General features: G+C 30.5%; 1 long non-coding RNA gene across 1 annotated transcript in view; it reads right to left on the reverse strand.

The window, feature by feature from the left end:
- Positions 1-1,588: 1,588 nt before the first annotated feature.
- The window catches only part of LOC139426347 (uncharacterized), a 101,949-nt gene continuing 85,527 nt past the window's right edge, over positions 1,589-18,010 (reverse strand). Inside the window, exon 3 of the long non-coding RNA XR_011637598.2 lies at positions 1,589-1,714. This is a non-coding gene — a long non-coding RNA (uncharacterized LOC139426347). The remainder of the gene's footprint in view (positions 1,715-18,010) is intronic.

An 18,010-nucleotide genomic window follows, 5' to 3' on the forward strand; every position in this document is an offset into this window, starting at 1 on the left:
ACACTAGTGGAACCATCAGTTTAAACTTCTTGAAAAAACTAATTTCATTAAAATTAAGGAAATATTTCTTTATTCTATTTTCGTTTTCTTAAAAAAAGAAACATCGTAGCATCTACAGATGTATTTTATGTTTCTAATAACCATTTTTTCATAGGCACCCTATAGGTGGATCAATGTATCCAATGAATATGAAAAAGGCAGGTAGACAGATAGATACATACCCAGGCCCAAAGATGGATTTGAACCCGTGATCTTTTCAGTACGTGGCAAATCCTTGACCACCATACAGTCGGATCTTCTTCTTTCGACACTTGTTTTTCGATCATCTGATCGATGGTCTTCATTCTAGTTTCGTCATTCTAGTTAAAAATCTCCAACAATGAGGTTTTGCGTTTAGAAAAAATTTTCGGCATGCATTTAAAAGTTCGCGCTTCGTCACAAACCACGTGATTTCGTGAGGAAATAATTCTCAAAATTAACGAAACATAACTTAAGAATTACTGAGTTGTCAAAAGAGAGAATTTTATTTATGAGAGTAAAGAATGATTGAGATTGAAGAATGAGATCCTCTTACATATTTGTCGTTCTATTTCCTGGCATCAAAACTGATTTACCGTACTTATTATTTACCAGTAATATGTTGCGTCTGGCTTTAACCTTAACTGACAAGTATTCTGGTCATCACCTGACCACGACACTCATTTACTTATAAATTATTTATTTATGTATTATTTATTTATTAATTATTTTATATTCATAAAAAACCTGTGTAATTAAATTATAATTTCTAATTGTCTATTCAACCTGAAAATCTCTCTCGAAATAAATTCTTGGCAAATGTTTGTTTTTTCCTTAATGCACCGATACCGCGCACCCTCGGTCCTTACGTAAGTTGATTAAGGTGATTACCCACCAAGCTACTTACCGTAGCCAGTGATGAGATTTCAGTGTTTTACTGGGAAATTCGTCTTTATGATCAGTTCACTGAGGAACTTATTATCAAGAGTAAATATTAAATAGTTCATTGATCAAATACTCCTTTTAAAATGCTATGTTTATTCTGCGTAGTTAAGTTCAAAATTAAAAATTCATCGTATTTTGAAATGTGCATTTTTAAACAAACAATGAAACATAAATTTACGCAATTTGGTAAAATATTTTTCTCGTATCTTTTCTTAAAAAATGGTTTCGTTAATAATGAAGGAGTTTTGTAAATTTATAGTGTTCATTTAGTACAGTACATATATCACTCTTTCGTGTATCAATGAGTATTCCATTATTTTTATAACTCAGTAGACGATACAAAATTGTACTTCGTACGTATTAACGAACCAAGTCAATCCGAATATGCCTTTACTTTGAATTTAAAACTTTTTAAGAATGAAATTGCCTATCGTGCTAATTGCTTCCATTCGTTCTGTAAATTACTCTATGAAATTCGATCTATGATTGTTAAACCAAAATTGAAAGCTAATTCGACAACAAATTATAAAAATAAAGTTCAGGCTAATTCAACAACAAAACTTAAATAGGTGAAAGATTTTCATGCAATAAATAAAACACATGTTTACTTTTAAAAGTTTTTAATGTCCATAATACATACTTTTTCGCAGTTACATATTCTACACCACGTTAGCATTTTGGCATATTTTTCGCTTTCTGTAATTTGTATAAAATATCAAGGTAGTTGACAGCACCTTCAGAGAACTAAAAGCTGAAATGAAATGCCAAAAATAATTTGTTTAATAATGGATTCAAGCTTTGAAATTCAAAGTATAAAATGTTATTCCTAACTTAATATTTTCATAAGAAACTTTTTCTGAGTTGTCAGTTTTTTGCAGAGTGGAAAAAATATCAGTAGAAATTCAAAGAAGATTAAAATAAAATATTTTCAATGTGAAACTGGGACTTTTTAAAATATATCTAATATAAATTCCAAAATTCATTTTTATAGTTCTGTTTTTTTCAAGCCTAGGAGTTGAAAAATATGGAGGAAAAAATTATAAAACTCGAGAACTCTAATTTAAAAAAAATTAAATAAATAGAAGAAAAACGCAGTTATGTATGATCGTCATTGGTCAAAAATGCGATAGTAAATCAGTATTATGATATATTAGTTGACAGTTTATTTTTGTCAACGCAATCATGTTATTGTGTTTAATTTTAAATCATTAAAATAGTAGTTTTAAATTTACATACTTTCTTACTTCTTCGCAATTGCTGATTAACTATTTCAAAACTAAATTATGTGATAAAATTGTATAAAAATATTCTGGGTAAAATATGAGTATGGTAGTGGCAAATAGATATGAAGCTATTTACATTACATTATAAATAAATTACCATTTTGTGTTATGCTACTCGTAATAATTTTAATTATCCTACTCGAATCATCATTTATCCTACAATTAAAACAATTTTACTGATATTAATTATATGATTACAGTAATTCAATGAGAGCGTACAGGGTAACAAAAAATTATAGGGATCATTTTTGAATGTTTTTATTTCCAAAATTTATTACATAAATTCAGCGATGTTTCTCAATATGTCGACCTCCGGCATAATAGATTTGTCTACAACGCTTCGGCCATGATTTCAAAGCCCGCAAAATGATTTTCTGGGGGATTTTCTTCACCTCTTCTCTAATAGCTCTTTGAAGGCCACTCAATGTAGAAAATCTTTTCTTATTCAGTTTGTTTTTCAGATGTCCCCATAGGAAATAGTTGCATGGTGAAGCATCAGGACTGTTTGGAATCCATTGTTCTGGTCTCAGGAATTTCACTTGCTGATCTGTTAGGAATTTCTGGGTGACCTTAGATGCATGCGATGGGGCAGAGTCCTGATGGAACACAGCATCACTATTAGAGTACAATCTGCAGTAATCATCCTTAAAAAAGGGCTTTAATATCTTCTGTATGGAATACTCAAAATTTATTTTGGGCCCCAGGTTTCACAAACCGAGGTTTGGTCACACCATGGGCGGATATGCCCATCCAAACCATTACGCCTTTGACATGAGGCACCGTGGTTGATGGTGTCAAGTCGCGCCTGTTCTGTCCACGGCTAAGATATTGAACTTTAGATTTAGTATTGGTATCAGATAGATAGATCCAAGCTTCATCAGTTGTAATGAACTTTCGCCATCTGTCCTTACAGAGAAGCTTGTAGAGAGGCCATAAGCGTTGCCTCCTAATCTGCACCGATCTCTCACTTAAATGATGACATTTAGGTTTTTTATGGCATTTTTTCTTCAACTTTTGTTTTAGTTGATAGCTTACGACTTGCTGACTCCCGTTAAGAGCTTTAGCCATGCTTGCCTGTGTTGGAGGATCCGGTTTTGATGTCATCTTATCAAGCTTCTGCAAATCTGATTTCTTCAATTTGCTTGACCGTCCACTTCTTTTTGGTTTTGCATTATTTTGCATCGATCTAAGTTTTGAATTCTTGATGCGACTGATATGGCTGAGTGAAATCGCAATACCTTTCTTTTTAAAATGGGTTTCTATAATTTTGTGGCTCCATCGAAGTTCTAAAAATGCTTGTACTTGACCAATTAGCTTTTTGTCAAAGTTCTTCAAAAGCATTTTTGTGATTTTATGAAATAGTATTGCAATTGAAAGTCAAATAGTAGAGCTTTAGATCAGTATGCTATATATGTAAAAAGGTTTTAAAACTTTAGTGGTAAATAACCACAAAAGTGATCCCTATAATTTTTTGTTATCCTGTAGTTTAGATTTATTTTTGTTATCTGTATTAACCCATATAACTGGAAATCGTGTTATTGTGTTTAATTTCAAATTATTAAAAGAGCTTCAAATTAATATACTTTCTTGTTTCTTCTCAATTGCTGATTACCTTCTTCAGCATTAAATTATGAATAAAGTGATAAAATTTTATACATATTTCCCTGATCTTGGCAATATGAGCTTGGTAGCACCAATTAGAATGAAGCTATCTGCATTATATAATAGATAATATACCATGTTGTGTTATTCAACTCGTAATATTTTTGATCATTTTAATCCATCCTAACTGAGCCGTGATGGCTCAGGGGATAGAGCGTTCACCTTCCAATGAGGTGAACAGGGTTCAAATCCCGCATCCGTCAAGCACTGGCCACAGTGTTGAAGTAAAATATCCTCAGTGGTAAGCGGATAATGGGTGAGAGTCCCTTTGCCGTCAGGGTAACCTTGGAATGCTTTCGTGGTCATTCTCTCCATGCAAAGCAATTTTGTGGGTTAGTTCCATTAAAAAACCCTCCATGAGGGTAAATTCCTCCCATCTCTTGATTCAGGATTTCCCTTGTCTTCTGGATTGGCTTCAAAATTACAAGGCTAAGAAGTTAAACATTAGTAGTCGTAAACCCAAAAAATTGTAACGGCTGTTCAACGATGGTTATAAAATAAAATAAAATCATCCCGCTCGTAACATCATTTATGCTACAAATAAAATATTTTTACTGATACTAATTATATGGGTACAGTTATACAATAAGAATGTAGTTTATTTTAATTTTTGTTGTCATATGTATCAATCAAATAACTAACGATAATAGTGTGCTTAATTTTAAATCGTAATAATAGCTTCAAACTAATATACTTTCATGCTTCTTGGCATTCGCTGTTTTTTCCAGAAGTATATTAAAAATGATGTGATAAAATTTTAATTTTTTTTCATTATATGGAAATATTAAGCCATTAATATTAATGATTTGTGTTTGTACTAAAGTAATGAGAAAAGTATTTTGATGAAAATAGTATCAACCGGATCTTAAAATTATATTGTCTGCCACGCTAGGGACACGTGAAAGTTCCTCTCAGAAATGTAACCTTAACAGAGCTTGCGCGTTTTTAATAAGACGTTCTAAATATTTTCGATGAAAAACACTCCACCATTTGAGACGAAAATCAGATAACTGGTATTTATTGAGGGAGAAAATTATTTTCATTTGATAAAATCTAATTATCCCTGAATTTTTTTTTACATAAATGAGCATTTATTGAGCCAACAAATTTTTCCATTCTTATAGTAATAAGGGTGATTTTTATCAACAAAAAAAGTGTTAAGCAAATTTTTAACAAGGGTATGTCATTAATTGATCATTACTTGTCTTATACAAACATAACAAGAAAATTGAAAGGACATAGACATGTCCATAATGCTGAATACTTCTGATAAAACTTTCTTTTACATTATCAACAATAGATATGCAAAACAAATACATTAATTTGTAATTATAAGTAAATTTTCTTTGTAATAAAGCTTAATACTTCTGATTTATACCAAAAATGAAATTTTTACTTAGATATAATGTTGCAAGTGGCAATATATATAGTTCTTTTTTTGACGGATTAATTTTGAGAATATGTAATGTTTTTCATAAGTATCCATTCGAAAAAGATGTTCGAACATTTTGTAAATCGACATGGTTGAGCACTATAAAAGTTTCTAAAGGTATTTCTTGACCTAAATACAGTACATCAATCTTTCAATTTATGTTTTTTCAACGTTAGCTACCACTGAAGTTTTCAAAATAAGAAGTCCATAATTAAAAATCTAATTTAAAAACTTTATCTGACTTATGTTATGGTATATGTAATCGTGGACAGGTATATTTTATTTACTTAAAATATAAATAAATTGCAAAATATCAGTGCTATCAGTATTTATTTCTTTGAAAAAGTTAATATTTTTTGCTAGCGAACTGTGAGATATCTGTAGCTTAAAAAATTATAAAGTTGAAATTCATTGTACCGCAACACTTGGATGGCATTTAAATTAATTTATTATAAAAATTTATTCATCTTATTTTTATGTTTTATTTTACTCTATCAAAAATTGGGTAGAAAAAATAGAAAATGCATGCTGTTCTAATATAAAAATAATTAAATGGATATTTTATTGCGATGAGATTTTTTTTTAACGGAGCATATTTCCTTTCTAGGAATAAAATCTCAGTCAGGTTATTTTCTTTTAGTTTATCTTTCTCAAAAGGATTAATTTGATTTTCCTTTTTTTTAAATAACGCATTTGATACTCTTATAAACAAAACCTTAAACAAAAAGATCCCTTGGGTAATCAAAGTTCCGCGGCAACAAAGACTTATCTATTTTTTTCTTATTTTTTTACAGCCAAAAAATAACTATTTATTTCTAGCTGGTTCTTTCTCATGCAACGTACTAGACAATCGATCGAAAGGAACAAAATAAAATAGAAAGAAACCTGCACCATTTCTTGATGAAAAAAGAAACTTTGAATTAATGGTTTCAAAAAAAAATTAAGCAAAAAAAGAACGGGTCCAAGTGAAAACACAAATAGAGGAAACGAAACGCAAACATTTTTTTCCTTCTTATTTACGGGAAATAGTTCTTTTTAAATATTACGAAAGTTTTAGAGTAACATAAGAAAATTGTTGTAGCAACGAATGTTGTGTTTTGAAGAAAAAAATAGTTTTGTTATCCATCACGGTCTTCACTCAAAACATATTTTAAACACCTGAATAGCATCGGAATTTTTTTTTAAATTGATTATACCAGGAACTGTTCTTTGAAAGGAGAAAATACGTTTATGTTTGTATGCTTCCCGATATAAGATGAATTTAGGGGAAAATGATGAAAATATAATCATTTAACAAACAAAATGTGATGATAAAATTAAGTTTATCTTTTTCTAAAAGTTGCGATAGAATAAACATTAAATTGAAGTATTGACAATCAATTTGAATATTTATTTTTTTAGCATTTATTTTTCTAAGAAATATACCGTTATTTTAAACTCATTCACTATTGAATATTTCTCTGATATTATTCTTATTAAATAAAAAAGCTGAAAATGTTCCTTTTTCATTTCATACATATAGTATATGGCCTGCTTCTTTTGTTAGAAGATTCAACACTGTATGTTCGACGCTGCAATATAGTAAGAGTAATGTATTTAAAAATATTTCTGAAAATTGCATTTATTTTTTTTGAAATACTCACAAAAATTATTATTATTCATTTTGTGAATTACTCCATAATTTTCCGAAAACCTGAGCTCTTTGTTTTGTTTAATCTAAATTGTAGCAATTTTTAATTGTGATTCATGAGAAAAATTATGCAAACAAATGCAAAAAAAAAAGATAAATCATATAGTTGTAGATCTATTATGAAAAAAAAAGTATTAAGAAGAAAACTTTTAATGAAAAAGTTATTATTATTAAGAAACTTTTTTTAAAAAAACTTTCTTAGTAAAAAAAATAATTAAGAAATAAAACTTTTTTGGGATAAATACATAAAATGGTTTTGGGTGTAAAAACCTAATTTTTGTTTAAACTTTTATGCTATCTCATTAGCTAAGTTTTTAAGATTTTAAGTCTTTTACTTCCTTTCTATTAATTTGTTTTTTCGCACGATTGGTTCTTACGAGTTAACATTTTAAAAACACAATATTTCAATACGGAAATATACGAAAAATATATCTGATTACTCCACAAAGAATAAAAGGTTATAGTATTAGGATAATAAGAAGGTATATGTTTTTGTCAGTCTCTATTATGTATAACTTATTACACCAAGGATTTTGTGGTAGGATTTAATAGTTTTGACAGCGGGTGCAAGAGGTAATTTCAGCTCCCAGCACTCACAATCATTAAAACATACTTGTAAGACTTTCGGACTATTGTGGTTACAATTGCCAATTAACGACGATTTTTCTTTCCAATTATTTATAGAAAGCATCAGTTGAATTTGCTAGTTTTTAGCTCAGTTTAATCAATTATGAATATCCCCAGAAGTGCTATTTATCGAGTAATTTCTTGGTTAGACTATATTTGAGGGTGCCCGTTGATTCTCGCCAAGTTGCGACAGCGGTTAAATGCCAAGCTATGCGAAATGCCAAGCTATGCGATGTTGTTTTATTTATGGGAGCGTCTATAGTTCCTTTTTAAACCTAATAGTGATTGTGACATGTTTAGATTTTAGCGTTATTTTTTAATGTTCAACGGTATATGTAATTCCAGAGTTTCAGTTTTCAGTTTTTAGTGTTTTCTTTTCCTCTACTTGATTTTGAAGTTGATGCTTGACCTGTGACTTAGTGAGTTTTTATTTTTCTGATGATTTTGATTGATTTTCTTTTCTTAATTTGTTAATTATTTTGAATGTATCTTGTTTTTCCTGGACCTCTATACAAAACCATCGGGGTACTGAGGGAGATATTTTAAGCATTTGCTTCTCCCTCAATTAGAAATGGTTTTGTTTTTAATGGCTACCGAGGCCGGTACCCCCTGAAGACGTAGGCTTCGGTGGTCATATTTTTATTTTTATTTCATTTGTTTCTTGTATTGATACTTTTTTCTGAAATTTCTGCTGCTTCTTAGCGCGTTTTTTCAAAGAAGTTTTATCCTTTTCGAATTTAATTATTTGTGTTTTCTTTCAGTATTGTAATTACAGAGGTCAGTTTGTTCTACGTTGGATGTTGGCTGGTAAGGTTTTATTTTGCTTTGGGTCCAGAAAATGACTTCGATAAGTGAGATAAATCTTAAGTTTCTGTACGATTTGAATACTCCATTAATTTTGTTTTCAATTGAAAATGCATTTTATTGGGTTTATTAGTTTTGCTTACATTGTGTTCATTGCAATTTTATCAAGTTTTGGCCTATGTTTTAATTTATTTTATATTTTATATTATAACCCTCTTTGAACAGATGACCCAATTTTTGGGTTTCCGACAACCAATGTTACACTCCGTAGCCTTGTAATTTTGAACAAAATCCAGATGACAAGGGAACTCCTGGATCAAGTATTGGGAGAAACTGGCCTTCGTGGAAAACTTTTTGAAGGAACTAACCCGCATTTGCGTTACATGGAGAGGAAGGCCACGAGAACCTCCAACAGCTAGCCTGTCGGCAAGAGGACTCTAACCCAAGATCCATCTACCACTAAGTATATTTCACGTCAGCACTGTGGTCGGTGCAAGCTGGATGCGGATTCATATCGTCTAGCCATAGCCGGGATTCGAACTCGGTTCACCTCATTGGAAGGCGAACGCTCTATCCCCTGAGCCATCGCAGTTCGGTCTATGTTTTATTCCATTTTATAACCGTCGTTGAACATCCGATCCGATTTTATGGGTTTACGGCTGCTACTAATATTCAACTCCGTAGCCTTGTAATTTTGAACCCAATCCAGAAGACAAGGGAACTCCTGGATTGAGTAGTGGGGGAAATTTCCCTTCGTGGAAAACTTTTTGAGGGAGCTAACCCACACTTGCGAAACATGAAGAGGAAGACCACGAGAGCCCCCCACCATTAGCCTGACGGCAAGGGGACTCTAACCCATGATTCGTCTACCACTGACTGAGGATATTTCACGTCAGAATTGTGGTCGGTGAAAGCCGGATGCGGAATTCCTATCTACTGGGATTCGATCCCGATCATTGGAAGGGGAACGGAAATTTTTCAATGTTTTATTGAAATTTCATTATGTTTTGGTTGCCATTCCTGTTTCACGTTGTTTCGCGCGAACAGAAATGGCGCCAAACAAGAATTGCCAATTTCGCCAAGGAGGCACCCTGAAATATATTTTTATCATTTTTTTCACAGCTATGCGGTCAAAAGCAATATTAACACGCATATGAGCGTGATGTCACAGAAGCAGCAATTTATAATCTATCTTAATCCACGTAGTTATTTTGTTTAGAATTTAGGTTCTAAAACGCGTTTCCGTAAAACTGCATAATGCAAGTTGACAGTAATCGATAAAAAATAAAATTAAGTTATGTACCAAAATGTGAATTCTTTGGGAATACTACTTGAGTTACTCCCGAATACTACTCTTTTCTTTAAAATTATTTCAAATTTAGTTCATCCTTCATTTATTTTTCTTACTTTATAATCACTCAAATAATTAAAAACATCTAGGAATCATGTGTTTATGAATTTAATTGTGTATTTTAAAAATATTAAAATTTGAGAAGTACAGAGTAATTTCCCGAGCTGGACGAAAGTGTCTAACAACCAGGTACTGGATTCCCGGCCTCCGTCTCAAGACTCGTTGTCGGTTACGCAGGCAAGGAGAATTTTACCGGCAGCCTAATGTCGGGTAGCACTCATTTATTATTTATGTGCGACGCAGCTTCATTCAGAATTATAATAACCTTAAAAATATTCATACATGTAGTTGTGGAAAACCATATATTCCATCAGTCTCTTAATAAACAAACTGAAATAATAGCTAAAGCAAAACATGCTTCAATTTTGCACAAATCTTAATTTAGGGGGTGCCATCTGTAAAATTTGCACAGAGTAGTACGTCTGTTAAAAAGGTACCCACTCAGAAATAGGGTATGGAAATTCAGAGATCAAATCCTGAAAACTATTTTAACTTAGTTAATATGAAGTAAAATAAATGCTGAACTGAAAATATGTAATAATTTCTAATAAGGAAAAATAGAATTATGAACAATAATTGAAATATAATTGATACTAATTGATGTAATTGAATATAATTGATACTAGAATTATAAACAATAAAATCAAAGGATAAATGTAGAAAATGAGATATGTGTGATATTCTCGTACTAAATTTGCTTTCAGCAAAGAAGTCACTGCAATAATATGAGTAAATGCAATACATTTGTATTATTTGAGCTTGAAGGCTTAGTAATTTATAGAAGTATAGTAAACAACAGGTGTAAACAGTTCATAAATATTCTCCTACAAGCAACACATTAAGTGTATGAACAATTCCAAGACTCTGAAGTGGTTAGATACGTACAGCGATAAGATTTGAATTATTATTAATTATTGAAACGGTAAGATAATTTGAGTATTAAAATTTTATTTTATTCTTCAAATCATTTAGGGATCTTCTCATTCACGTCTGTAAAGTCTTGAGAATAAGCGCCTACTTTTGAGCGCTTTTGACATATTTTGATGCAGTTTTTTGTTTCAATTTGCATATTTTCGAAGACAGTGAAGTGTTTTTTGTAATTAAGTAACACATTAATTGCTCTAATGCTATTTCTAATATAAACTAAGCAGCATTAAAAATTATTTTACTAGTAAATAGAAACACATTGTAAAATCGTGGCAATTGCTTCATGAAAAAAATATTTATTTAAAAAAAATACTCAACATAAGTCGCATTTAGAAACATTTTTAAAGCATTTTCCGTAAGGAAGTTGTTTTTCCTTTAATATTGTAAAGAAGCATGTAACAATAAAACTGGCAATCGATAATTTTAAACTAATTTTACTAGACAGCGTATTTCTTACTCGCTAGCTCGATTCAATTTCCATTTAGTCAGTTAAATGTTTTAACCGTCGGGTTAATCATTAGAGGTTTCGAGGTTTTCATAGATGATTTTTTCAATAAGGCAATTTTTCTCCTATTTTATTGCTTAATTAGACGCCCGGTGGCTGAGCGGAAGCGCTTCGCGCTGTCGTGCCACAGGTCCCTGGTTCGATCCTCTGGCCGGGCAAGGTAGACTCAGCCTTTCATCCCTTAAGTGGGTCCATGAATGAGTACCAAGCATGCTTGGGAACTAAACACTGGGGGTTCCGCGTTCAGCTGACCACCTGACCGGAACATCTGCTCCTGCACCCCAGAGCCCAAAGTCAAGAAAACTGAGATGGGCACAGTAGGCTTTGGCCCTCTATGGGCTGTCGTGCGCTGAGTTTAGTTTAGTTTTTTGTTGCTTAATTTAGGAGTTACTTTATGTTTTGTTGGTTTAAACTTACTAGGATTCAGAGATTGAAAAATAGCATTAAGGATTGAAAAATCGCTATATTAATGTTCAGTCCAACATTGGTAATACGATTAAATTTTTCACCGAATTTCGAAAAGCTTAAGAGATTTTACGAAGATCTTATTGCACATAAAATTTATCACATAATAACGTTTGCGCATAATGTTTATAGTTTCCAAATGGTTGGAAATTAACCCTTGCCTCTCAAATAATTTTTTGTTTCATATACCGTTATTTTTAAAATACCCTACGTATAACTGAAACCATATAAATAAACAAATTGAAAATTTAATTAATTATAGAATCGAATATCACCAGATGTCTTATCTACACTGCAAAGTTTTATGTTAATCATTCTACATCCGAATAGTTAGTACAAATTTCTTTTGTAAACTTATTTTAAAATTTATTTTAAAACATCTAAAAATAAAAACATATTTTTTTTATTTACATAGGCTCGCAATTAATTTCGTTATCATGCAAAATATATGTTCGATAGAAAATTATACGATTTTTATATAATTTGCATAAATGTTTTAATTACAGGTCGAGTAATGAACCTAAATTTTACCGGGTACCCATATTTGGTAGGAAAAAAGATTAAATTGTTACTGCATGCCGGATACTCGTACCCGGTCAAAATGTAAGGATTTGATGCATCTTAAATTTAAACTATGAATTACTATATCGAGCAACAACTATATAAACATTGAGCATTTGTCAAGTGCTAGACTCTCAATAAGGTGGACCCACGTTCAAATCTCAGTCGTCTCTAATTGATGCGAACTCTGTTCCCAGCTCGCACTGACCATAATGCTGATGTAAAATTTAATCAGTGGTGGACGGATCATAGGTTAGAATCCCCTAGCCGTTGAGCTAATCATGGGATGTCTAGTGGTTTTTCTCTCCATATAATGGAATAACTGGTTTGTACCATCAAATAGTCCTCTGCGAAGGCTAGTTTGTCCTAATACTAGATTCATGAGTTTTCTTGTCTTTTGTGTTGGGTTCAAAATTACAAGACTACGGAGTTGAACATTGATAATCGTAAATCTGGAACATATTGAATTGAAAATCTGGAACATATTTAAATAAATTACAAGACCTTCGACAAAAAATTTTTCCTGAACATTTCAATTACATCCGACTTAAATTATTTTGGAAGCAGAAGAAAGTCAAACAGGGAAAAATTAAAATAGTGGAACGCCTTTTCCTTACAAGGGAACTCTACTAGACGCCGTCAACAAATGTGGGTTGCACAATTAACGAGCTCTGTATTTCATGTAATGCATTAATTATGCCTCACTGTTAACGATTTTCTGTATGCTAATAGTATTTTTATTATTATTTTTATTATTATTATTATTATTATTATTATTATTATTATTTATTATATTTATTTACTTATTTATTTATTTTCATCATGTTACCCTCGCAAATACTGTATTTGTGTTCTTTAGAAATGATTTTAGAATTTTCGATTAATATTTTGTTCAAAATTTTGTAAAATTTTCTGACTGTTCATGTTTTGAGTTTCCTCTTGTTTGAGGATTTTTCTTTACCGCTGCCTCACCGTAACTCTTCTTTTCGAAATTGTATCTGTTTTCATGATCTTTGGACGAATTCTGGTACGTTTCATCATAATTTGTTTGTTACCTTTTTTCAATGTTTTTTTTTTTTTTTTTTTTTTGATTTCTTGCCTATTCTGTTTGAACACTCAAACTCCTAAATTCTATTTTCTGAGTAACTACCATTGTTAATTTTAAGATTTCACTAAATTCTTTGAGGCCTTCTGATGTTGCCATGAATCGCCACCAAGACTACCTTTTTGAATGCTCTTTTTTTACTGGGAGGTCACGCGCGTGCACTTAGTGTCTACAGTATTCTCCGGATGCCCCCTGACGAGGGCGGGATTTTGCTTTGATTGGTAATCGTAAACTGTGAATTGGATCAGCTGTTCAAAGAAGGTTATAAAATATAAAATAAAAGAATGTCATATAAAACCAAATACAAGCAAAAAAATGAAAACAATCCTAAACAAATTAATACCTTTTTTAAAATAATTAATTTGCTACTTAATTTCGTACTAATAAATTAATTTGCTAATTAATTATGTGTATAGTAAAAATAAAGTCTTGAGTAAGTTAAAACAGTAGTTCATTTATTTTGTAGAATATTAAAACGGAAAAATCCTATTCCTTACAATTAAAATAGCCATTATTCCCACTCACTTATTTCTCCATTAATCTATTTACGTTCATAATATTCTTTATCTTACATCATATATTAAGTATTCTCATCAGATATTATTCTTAATTTATTTAGCAAATACTTACACATAGCAAAAATATATCCTATGTCACCTCATATGAAATAACTAACATTTCCTGCAGTAAGAAAATTACTAGTAAAGCCAAAGAAAATAGAATCAGGTCATATTTATATTTGGAGAAAAAGACTGCTTGGCTTTTATGAATAGTTGTATTCCTTGCTTTTACATAATGATATATTGATGGTTTCTGCTTTTAAGAGTTAATGCCGCGGATGGTATTGCCTTACATCCTGTTCATTTGGTCTAATGTATTTTGTTATTCTTCTTGTTCACATTGATTTATAAGTTAAGATGTATATGGCTTTGAGCCAGTGAATATGACAAGTATGAATGAAATTATGCAAGTAAGAATGATAAAGATTTTGCTTTGCTGTATACTTTAGACTTTTCCTGAAGAACTGTATAGATGATGTAAGCTAGATCTAATCTCCATAATAGCTATTTAGAACTTGTTTTTGAAATTAGTGAAGGAACTCTATTAATCAAATAAGGAGTATGTAATTTAAAAGCTAGAGTTTTCATTTAAAATGACCCATAAAATTTGCCCTTATTTGTAATATATTTGCCCATATTTGCTGTATTCTTGCATTAAAGGGAAGGTGATTCCACGGTGGAGGAACAATTTGATTTCATGATACAGGTCCTTTGCGAATATAAATAAAATTGATTTTATGTAGTCAGATTTCATACAGAGATATTTAGACATACATAATTAGAAAAGGTATTTCTCTACTTTTTTGACAAATATATTTGTTAAACTCATGTGTTGCATGTAAGATGTGTGCATAATTTGTTCATTTAAAAATGTTTGAAATTGTGTATTTTATAAATTTATGACGAAAGAGTGTCTTACAGATAAAATATCAAAGTGATTATGAAGCTAATTAAACATACGATCTTGTTCCTGTCATTATATAAATGCTCATGTTATGCATGAAAAAAATTTTATAAGCTCAAAATTATTAAAAAGTTTCATAAGCACACAGGTTTGTAATCAAGTTTCTTTAAAAATTTAATGATCATTTATATAATTTTTAGTTGAAAGGTCAATATATTTCCAACTGTATTATTTATTCTATTTAATGAAAAAAAGTTTTTCATAATTATATTACATTGGAGAGCAAATATTTCCTTGCATTTATACAATTACTTGATTTTGCTTAATTCGTGTGTGGGGATGACAAATCTGAAATTAGTTTTGCCCCAAAGATACAAATTTTTTAAATGACTTTTTTAATCAAATCTTTGTCTTAATTTACAAGTTTCAAAACGTTATATACAACAGGGGATCACATAAAAGTTGTGACAAATTGCTAAGGAACATTGTCATCATAAGCTTCTACAAGCATTCGATGCGCTTCAGCTGCACTTTTCTTCCAATTAAAGAAGAAACATGAAACCTCTCGTAAATGGTGCTTCGTTACAACAAAACTTGTCATACTCAACAAAGTAAAAAGCAGGGTTTTTGTATGAAACTCAAAGTGATATAAACTGAATATTATTGACAGATGATTGATCTCTCTGAAACCACCGAAACCAGCTGTCATCTCTTAAAAACGGACTGAACAAGTTTGTACTCTCAATAATATGCTGTGTATTATAGAAATTATGTTTGTTATTTTGATCTAAATTTAAATGTTTTGGATAGATGTAGAAATATATCAAAAATTCTAAATTTCTTTGCTAATTAATAAGAAAATAAAATATTAAAGTAAAGTTTGCCCTATAAGAAAAGTTAATTATGCTACCAAATGAAAAATTAGTTAAATAATAATGGTGCGTTGAATGTAAAGATTAGCAATTTTCATTACTAGCAAAAATAAATTTGAAAAGTTTGGAAATAATTTTCTCTTTTTTCTAGACAATAGTACCTCTTGAGAATCTAAGGAAACATTGTTTGAGAAAATACACTTCATTTTTTTTTATTTTTAAAAGATAGCTTGTTAAAAATACAAATGAAAAAATAAATACAGTTACTAAAAAAAGCGTATTTCTATATTAGATTAGAAAAATTACTACTTATTAAAAGAACTAATATCGTCCAAAGATTATACTATTAGTTATAGTTAGTATATTAAGTTATAGTTAATTTTTCTGCTGATGATTAATAATGTTATTTTATTCCAATTATTTACTTACGAGTAAACAAAAAGTTATAATTTAATTTTAAAACCTTAAGTAGCTTTTTAAAAGCTGCCCTTTGACTGAAATTGAATTATCAGAAAACCACACATTAACATCCAAGCTAATATTTAATTAAAATAAAATTAACATGAAATATTAATTTGTACAATCTTACCGAAAATGGAAATTCCAATTGAATCGAATTCTTTACAGTTAAAAAGAACTTAATTAGAATAAAAAACTGAGTTTATAGAGTATAATCCTGAGTTTATAGAGTTTTAACGGAGACAATACACTACATTTTTACTTTAAACGATAGCTAGTTGAAAAATGAACTTGTCAAATACAAATAAAAAAAATAAATACTGTTGCTAAAAAAAGCATATTTCTATATTAGATAAAAAAAATTCTCCTTCGAAACATTACTCTTTATTAAGAATGACTAATATCTTCCGAAGATTATACTATAAGTTATAGTTAAATATATTAAGTAATAGTTCTTTTTCGCTGATAATGAATAATGTTATTTTATTCCAATTATTTATTTACGAGTAAACAAAAAGTTACCATCTAATTTTAAAATCTTAAGTAACTTTTCAAAAGTTGTCCTTTGACTGAAATTGAATTATCAGAGAACCACACATTAGCATCCGAGCTAATGTTTAATTAAAATAAAATTAGCATGAAATATTAATGTGTACTACCTTACTGAAAATGTAAATTCCAATTGAAATCTTAACAGTTTAAAAGAACTTAATTAGAATAAAAAGCTGAGTTTATAGAGTATAATCCTTGTAATTTGTACTTCTGCATTCCACGGAAAGACAATTTTGCTCGTGAACAAAATAAATATAAATACGAGTTGTATTAAAATTAATGACTAATTCAGGAATTCCAAAAAAAGAAAGCACTCAATCTAGTGTGCGGTATAGATCATTCGAAAAGCTATTAGAGACTCCGCTTTAAATGTTGAAAAAAAAAGCTTTCCGAAAGACAGACATATTGCTAAAAGTAATTGCAAGTAATTAGAGCCGTATCATTCAAGTCTTTAATACTGATTTATTGTTATCCTTCCTTTCCCTTGCCTTCGAGTTTAAAAATTTGTATAGGTAAAAACTACAGGATTGTTAATGAATAGCTATTGGTTGTTTTTTTATGAAAAATCAAGACTTTTTATTGCAGGAATCCATTAATTTTAAACATGAATTACTCTCTTTTGGTTTATGTGATAAATGCATGTGATTGCGAAAGGTATGTTGATTTTTATTGTAATGCTTTGGTAATTATATTTTTCAAAATTACAAATGAAATATGACTTTATTTTCGCACTATTTGATAGTAACATAGGTAACATTTGTCAATTATGTCAAAAGTATCTGTAATTCTAGAAAAAGAATTGAGATAATGCAATATCCTCTACTTTATTTAGTAAATGCTTGTTAATTTATTTCAGTTAGGCTTTTTCTTTATTTTTTTTTGTAAGCAATGTACTAACCAAACAAACTGCGTAACTTACGTTTATTTTAAACATACGTCCCGCAGTGGACTGATCGTTAAGACACGGTTCCCAGCAGATCACTGAAGTCAAGCATCACTGGCCGCGATCAGTGTGCGGGTGGGTGACCACTTGGATTAGTCTGCGTAGGGACTGAGGGATGTGCGGTATTGGTCCTCGTTAAACTGTTCTACCGTAAAGTGCTCGACTTCGCATGCAGGTCGTCGGGCTACCGAAGAGGGGGTGCCATCCCCTCTGCAGAGGATCAAAATTGTGATGGCATGTCTTCGGATCATCCTCAGGGATGTTTCCTAGACCATCGCCAATAGC

This window comes from Parasteatoda tepidariorum, chromosome 10 (assembly GCF_982258835.1).
Source record: "Parasteatoda tepidariorum strain Cologne lab strain chromosome 10, Ptep-v5.0, whole genome shotgun sequence".
Classification (NCBI taxonomy): domain Eukaryota; kingdom Metazoa; phylum Arthropoda; class Arachnida; order Araneae; family Theridiidae; genus Parasteatoda; species Parasteatoda tepidariorum.